The 8,323-nt window shown below is 34.9% G+C and overlaps 1 pseudogene; it reads left to right on the forward strand.

Moving 5' to 3' along the window:
- Positions 1-5,742: 5,742 nt before the first annotated feature.
- Positions 5,743-7,981, forward strand: LOC139882877 (alpha carbonic anhydrase 7-like; annotated as a pseudogene).
- Positions 7,982-8,323: the final 342 nt, after the last annotated feature.

Genomic DNA, 8,323 nt, shown 5'->3' on the forward strand with positions numbered 1-8,323 from the left:
CTTAATTGAATTGGAATTGTTTGTTCAAAAGATAAATATGTAGGCGGCTTTGTTAGAAAAAAGGTTTGGGGCTGGAGTATAATATTGCACCATGGTTTAAAAATCGTGACGTATTATTATTGTATTACAATTGGTGGCGGGTTTTTAAAAATTTTCGCTAAGTAAAAATGGTATACATGCTTTTACAATTCATTTGCACTTCAATTCGTTTTCAGCTAAAATTCTCTTCCTATAATCGAATTTTGACCCTTCTTACAGTCAGCTAGAAAATATTGTGATTTCGTCAATACTAACCAATATCGGCTCTTCAATTCGGATTTCGACGAATTTTAATCTCTTAGTTCAATCTACTAAGGTAATGATGCTAACCGATTCTATACGTACTAGGTCGTAACTTGAGGTATGGAGAATAATAAAATTAAATATAGGACTTATTATTAATTTTCGATTTTGTGTAGATGATATTTGTTTCATAATAAGTATTAGGTTGTTTGTTAATTTTAAAAAAAATATAGAATTTGTGGGTACTATGAGTGGAATGTGTTTGTCAAAATGTCTGAACAAGATTGTGCTTATGGATGAACATGCATCTGATTATCTACTCTTCAATAATTCAGTGGCAAATGATGGTTAGAAAATCAATACAGGTTCAGTCAGATTTGAAAATTATAATAGCATTCACAAGAATTAATGAAGTTGAATAATTTACAACCAATGATAGTGCCGCGGGTCCAAGCAGAACTTAAGATAAAGAAGGAACAGATTGAAAATAATCAAAAGAAACAGTATGAATTCAAATACAGGCAAACTAAACAGCAGAATCAATTCGGAGATCGTGAAGTGAGTAAGAAGAAGAAAATCGGTAAGGAGGAAGATAAATTTGCACGTTGCAGAGATTTAATTATCAGGAGAGCATCAAAATAGACCATTGCAGCGCAAAAAAACAAAAGTGTTTAGCCCGGTAGGTTTAGTAAGCAGTCAAAGCAGCTCCAAAAAAAAAAAAAACAGTTGGCTAAGAAAAACACCAATGTTCGGAAGGAGCCAACACTAGGACAACAGGTGAAACAATTCAGAAAAGCTATGGTTTTGACCATGGTCAGGAGGTGGTACAAATCCTAATAAGAGAGAAGACATGCAGGAAAATGATGCTGGTGGCATAAGAGACATAGAGACGCAAAAAACTAATTCAGTTGGAAGAAGAGGGGATGAGAAGAAGGGAAGTTCGTCTGATGGCATAGGAGGGAGAGAGCAGCAGAGAAGTGTGTTAGCAGGAAGAAGAGAAAATGAGAAGAAGGAAAGTCAGTCTGGTGGCACGAGAGAGAGAGAGAAAGAAGCAGAGAAGTGGGTCAGTTGGAAGAAGAGAGGTTGAGAATAAGAGAATTCAGTTTCGTGGCACAAGAGGGAGAGAGAAGCAGACAAATGGGTCAATTGAAAGAAGGGAGAGTCTTGTTTGTGAGAACTTGGCATCTGGAGAACAGTCAAAGTAGCCTGAAACAGTGAGCAGAAGTTTGAGAAGCTTAATCAATTAAAAAATGGGAAGAGTCAAGAAGCAACAAAGACTGTTCCAACAAAGCAAAAGAAAAACAAGCAAATAATAATGGTAATTCTATACATTGTTAGATTTTGACTTGTCTCTTTCATTAACAGTAATTAACATGTTGATTTTTTACCGTAACTAAAATCGCAGGATGATCATCAACCTGAAGAGAATATTAAAGAAGAAGGCTGTCTATCCAGAAAGAAGAAAATGAAACCAACACCAAAGAGATCAACTATGTGCCTTGATGAACTCATTGAGAAAAATGATCAGTTGGCTCACCTATAAGAACTTGGAGGAGCACAGAATTAGGCCGCTCAGGATGGAGTAGCAGGATTTGGCTCGTGAGGATGAAGGAGCAGAGAATGTGGCTGGTGAGATTGAAGGATGATACGAATACTCTTCCACTTAATGACCAACGAACAACAAGTAGCAGTATTGGGCCAAGTATGTTATGAATATTTAACAACCTAGCACTTTTTTCGTTAATGAATATGAGTTTGGATTGATTGCAACTTCATCAAGGAAAACTCGTGGTCTCTCTACATGTGCGGAAGTTCATTCGAGAAATTATGAAGATAGAGTGGAAGTACTTTTTGACAAAAATGGAGAAGCCTGTGGTCCAACAAGCAAAGTAGTTGGTGAGTTCTCAGTTTTCCTTGAAACACATGCAAGAAATTAAAGCTAGTGCCCATTGATATATATGAGTTGGCCTGCTGTACCCAAAAAAGATGAGTTATGGGAATATATCACTGTACGTATGTATGAGTTTTAACTCCTTTATATGTGTCTTTATGAAATTAAATGTGTGCCTTACATGTATTTTATGGTCTATTATCGTTGTAGTGCAAGTTTGTCGTACCTCCATCTGCATACAAGGCGACCATGCATACAGTTGGTGATGCTTGGCGGAAACACAAGATGAATGTCAAGAAAAGGATCTATGATCGATATACGACAGCTGCAGAGAGGTTGGACAACTTTCATGGTTTGATCCCTGACCACCATTTGAAAAAGCTCATGGTTTACTGGAATAATGACAAAATTTAGGTGAGTTTGCATTACTAAATGTTCATTGCTGATAATAATTAGCCTTTTGTCATTAACTAAAAGTTGTATGCTTATTTTTTTATGCGTGCACTTTTAGAGCATATGCCGCAAAACGCTGAGAATAAGGCCAAAATGAAATTCGGACGAGAAATGAGAGGTTTTCTGTATTGGCTGAAGAATTTGTAAGGATTTGTGATAAGCCCTTATTTTTTGATTGAACTTATGTTAGTTAGTACTTATTTAATTATCCTGTCGGTATAGCGCCAAGAGCAAGAAAGAGATCCAACCCAAGCCAAAATGTTCCTCATGTCGAGGATAGAGAATGGGAAGGATACAGATGATGAAAATTTGGGCATAGCTGTATGTCGAATGCAAAATGACAGAGCTAAAATGTTCCTTGTGAATGATGCATTGAACATTAATTCTATTATTGTAGGAAAAGCTCGCAGCAATTCAGGAAGATGGAAAGAATGATATAGAAGCCTTTCAATGTATCTTCGGGAAAGAAAAGCCCGGGTGGGTGCGCTATGAAGGGAGGATTTTGATCCTTGCAATATTGAGAGAAACCCTCTATAGACCAGAGCAGGAGGCCAAGCATGCAGCAGAATTGGTGGCAATTCGTTCTCAGCAGGAAGAGTTCGAGGAGAAGCAGAGACAACTTGAAGAGAGGGAAAGGGAAGAGATGAGATCATGAGAGTTGAGGGACATGGTAGAGAAGGAGAGGGAGAGATAGAGGGAAAAAGAACATTCTATTGTAAGGAGCTTGTTGAGGCAAGTTGTAGAGAAGGGAGGGTTTGATTTTAGTGAGATCCCTGAGCTTGAAGCATTGTTGTCACCATCGATTCCAAAGGATACAAATAGTGCTCTACGTTCTACCATAGGGAAAATGATAATGGCCATGAGGTTAGTGCGTTCGAATCCATTGATAATGCAGGTTGTGGAAGTAAAGTTTAATTTTTTACTTTGAGGTTAATTTTTTGTTAAATGATAATGGTCAACTGTTTTGGCCTTGAACAAAGTCATAATACTCCAATAATGGTTTACTGTTGTATTTACCTTATATTTTTCAATAAAAACAAATGTTACACTTGAAGACTTTGAGGACATTTGATCATGGTTAATTGTTTTGGTCTTAACCGTTATCTGTGGAATTTTTAAAATGGTTAATTGTTGTGGCCTTCACTGTTAACTATTGCGTGTTAAATTTTGATATGTCTTGAGATGTATTTGACTTTCAGGTAGCTCTTAAAGAGTAGCATACCAATAATAACGAAGCCGATGATCATTAGTCCGTAGGGAAGAACGTAGATATTTTGATAGTCGTACATGATGGACCATAACTTTTTGTAGCCTACTTGTTTAGCTAAACATTAATTAGTTTACAAAGGCAGTTGTAGAACAAACTTGTAGGTATTATACGGCGTATTATAAGTAAATATTAAGTTGTATTGAATTGTGTTTTTAATTAAATAATTAATTAATTAATAGTAGTAAATGTTGGCACATGCACTTGTGACTTCGGATTTAAGAATTAGAATCTTGTTATAGTATATGAATACGCCACGATTTTGGAGCGTGGGTGGACAAAAAATTTCCACGGTTTTATAACTGTGGCAATATATAATCACGGTTAGCAAAACCGTGTCAATATCTAGCCACCGTTAAACAACCGTGGCTGAGTGCCACGGCTAAAAAATCGTGTTGAAAGGGTCAATAGGAAAAATTTGGATCGATTTTTATACACCATGGGTTTTAATAACCGGGACGGAAAATGGATGAAAACCGTGGCGTATACTTTCCGCCACAACAGCAAATTTTACGGTTCAAAACCGTGGCGTAAAATAAAAAAAACGTGGCCTATTCTTTTCGTCACGTTTTTTTTTTCTTTAAGCCACGTTTATCCGGTCATGAGCGTATCGAAATTTTCTTCAAGTGAAAACGGGAGGAAAATCGCACTTGCTTTGATAAGGAGAAGATTGTTTGCAGGGCTAATATATCATATTTGAAAAGAGAGAAATTTGGTTGTATTTCAACATGCACTGTGTAATAAACAAATAGTCATAAGGAGCATTAGAGAGGATACAATTCTGGGCTCAATGGTGGATGACTAATTGGATAGGTGGGATTGATTAGTGTATATGGCAGTTTAGCTTGATTTTGTTGAACTGATATGAAGTTGTAAGATTGTATTATGTTGTTATACCAGTTGTTTACTATTTAATTAATAAAATAAATTGCTATTTTCCAAAAAAAAATATCGTATATTAACAGTTCCCAAACAGCCACCATATCAGTACTACACAAACATGCATGAATGAAACTTGTAGAATTGGAATACGAAAATTGTATCTAAGTTTTGAAATGTTACGAAGTCGACAAAATTAAGCGTTACCAATTATTATATTGTTGATCTTAACGTCTATTGTAGTTTTTTTTCTCAAAACTTGGAATTGGTCTGGTCAGTGAAAAGCTTAAATTTATGTATGGTCAGTCAATATGAATTGGGTGAAATTATTGACGGATACAAATAATTATGTTGCTTTTAATTGTCCCTTATCAATTCAACCTCATATCAGGAATAAAAGAATTGAATTTAAGGCTAATTCTTCTACATATCTACGTAGTATAAGACAATATATTGATTCCAAGTACGATCTATTTATTATGTCATGGAACATTTTTCATTTCTCAGAGTATATGGATCCACAGATTCTTAGAATTCCATGGTTGGTAATGTTCATTGAGATATATATACTCTTATACAGAAAAGAATTGTCAAGAACTAGTAGTATATCTCTAAGTTAAACAAGACATATGGATTAGTAAGTTAGGCTAGGTTTTGACAATTTCGTGTTTAACCCATGCCTAAATATTTATTTCGATTAACAGACGTTTCTCAAAATGTAAATAACAAATGTGACTTGTTAGGGCAAATGTGATGACTTTTAATTACGGCTACTTACCGAAGTTGAGAATAGTAAATGTCATCAATAAAGAGTGGTACACAAGGGCTAACAGCCGGCGGCTACAAATGAAATTTTATTACAAACTTACATTTTAGGGTATTCCAGTCTTGTGCTATAAAAAGAAGCGAAATGACGGTCATTTCTTTCACAACAAAAAAATCTCAGGATATTCAGTTAAAAAACTTTATAATGGCAACCCAACACTTGTTTTATTGTTTCTTCGTTGTCCTCATTTTGCTGTCATCTTCGGCAACCTCACAAGAAGTTGGTCAGTAAAGAATTACTAGTCCTTTTTATTATAAATTAAAGAGAAACTAGAAATTCATGCCAACCAGGATATAGTCTAATAGTTTAAATATTTTTTTCTACATAAGTTGTGGGTTCGACTCTTAGTTAAAGGAGTGGTCTTAGATTGTATTATACATAAAAAAGTTTCATGATATGTTTCATTGTTAGAGAGTGTGATAATCGCCCTAGGAACCCTCTAGCTCTCTAAATTGGCTATTGCGTGGCCTAGTCTACTATAACCCTTCTTCAAAATTACAAATGGACAAGATTCAAAAGCTAAAGTTAGTCATAGCTCAGATAACAACGTTACATGGAAAAAACATTGGACGACTTTACAATACATTGTTATATTGATATATACATATATATATTTGACAATATTGATATTATTATTGTGTCATAATCATATACATGTATACATGGATGGTCATGGTGTGCAGAGGACGAGACTGAGTTTAGTTATGATCCAAATAGCGATAATGGACCCCAGAATTGGGGAAGTCTCAACCCGAATTGGACAGCTTGTAGCAATGGAACGATGCAATCTCCGGTCAATCTTCTTGAGAGAGTACCTGCAGTCGACATTCGTTTCCGTCAATTGACGAGAAATTATGTGCCCGCAAATTCTACTCTTATCAAATAGAGGCCATGATATAAAGGTACTGTTTATATACTCCCTCTGCCCTAAAATATTTGTCACTTTTTATATATATATTTTGCATAAAAAATATGACATATAATTTGAGAAGAGGTAATAATAAATTTTCGTCTAATTTTAATGATGCCAAATATGATATTTTGTGGATGCAGTTAGAATGGGAAGGTGGGGCAGGCACCATTGTGCTCAACGGAACTGAATACCACCTTCAACAAATCCACTGGCACACACCATCTGAACACATCTTGGGATTCCTAAGGTTTAGTTTTAATTAGAATGATTAATCAAACTTCAACCTAAAATATTACAATTAAAGAGAAGAAATAAAACTAAAAGGTTTTCCTAATTTCCTTTGATTATTAATTAGGTTCGCTGTGGAGGCACACCTAGTTCATGAAAGCGTAAATGGAAAAATTGCCGTAATTAGTATCTTGTACAAGCTTGGTGAACCTGATTCTTTCTTAGCATCAGTAAGTATACAATACCTAAATAAATATTTTGTCATTATTTACATAAATTTATTTTATAACCACTTTTTGGAATTAATAGTTGCAAGAGGATTTGGAAGCCATAAACAATACGACTGGAGCTGAGAGAGTAGTAGGCGTGACAAATCCGCTGGATATAAATATGACAAGTCCAGGATTTTATCGATACGTCGGTTCCCTCACCATCCCTCCTTGCACCGAAAATGTCCTTTGGACCATTCTCACTAAGGTGATCTATAATATGCTTTTTTTTTTAACCACTCAATCACTCGTAGCCGATGTATAATCTCGTCTCACAACTTGTCGGCTTTTCCCATCAAATTTCATCCGACGGTTCAGAAATAGCGGACTTTACCATTTTAAACCACATTAATGCAAGATTTCTTTAATAAAAATTATAATCTTTTATCTAGGAAAAAAAAAAACAAAACTCACCAGCTTTAGCTTGAAATAAAAATATATTAGGGTTCGTCTAATTATTTATTTATTTATTTTTATTTCAGGTTAGGACTGTGTCGATAGCACAAGTGGGAATGCTCCAAGTTGCTGCTCATGACGTGAGTTCCTCATATGAAAACACTGAATTAATTTTGGAAGGAGTAAAATGAAATCGATTTGGCAAAAATATATTTCCTCCGTGCTAAAATAGATGCAAATTTTTCAATGCAAATTGTATTGAAAAATTTGCATCTATTTTGGGACGGTAGATGACATGGAATGAAAACTAAGAATCCTAAATATAAACAAGATACGGAGTAATGTCTAAATACTATGACCTAAAAGTTGGGTTGGCCTAATATGAAAGATACTTAATACTCGTAAGATAAAGACTTTTATAATAGTATATCACTAATTGGTTTATTCAGCTAGCTTAGTTAGGAGACCCTAATTAAATTCATTTTGGTTCATGCAGGAAGCTGGAACTAACGCTAGACCAGTGCAGCCACTAAATGGGCGACTAGTGACCCATTTTTGGCGTAGTCAACTCGTTTAAAAGCCTTAGAATCAATAATTATCACCTCCTTTGCTCTCTAAATAAATCATGTTCATCCCTGCAATAAATTAACTTATATTGATGTTACAATTATTACATGGTGTCCAAGTTCATGTGGACTTTAGTACTTTATGTCAACGAAACTAATTAAGTAAAGAGAGTTTAATGAAATTAAATTTACCAACAGTTTCTTTCTTGACCGCTCATTAATTGTTCGATACATTTCTTCGAAGGTCATCTGTTGTGCATGCATTCGTCTTCCCAATCTAAATTTTTTTTTGACTCTTTGTAACTTTTAAGATTGCCAACAATTAAGAAATTTATTTGGTATCTCAACTTTCT

This window comes from Rutidosis leptorrhynchoides, unplaced genomic scaffold (assembly GCF_046630445.1).
Source record: "Rutidosis leptorrhynchoides isolate AG116_Rl617_1_P2 unplaced genomic scaffold, CSIRO_AGI_Rlap_v1 contig321, whole genome shotgun sequence".
Classification (NCBI taxonomy): domain Eukaryota; kingdom Viridiplantae; phylum Streptophyta; class Magnoliopsida; order Asterales; family Asteraceae; genus Rutidosis; species Rutidosis leptorrhynchoides.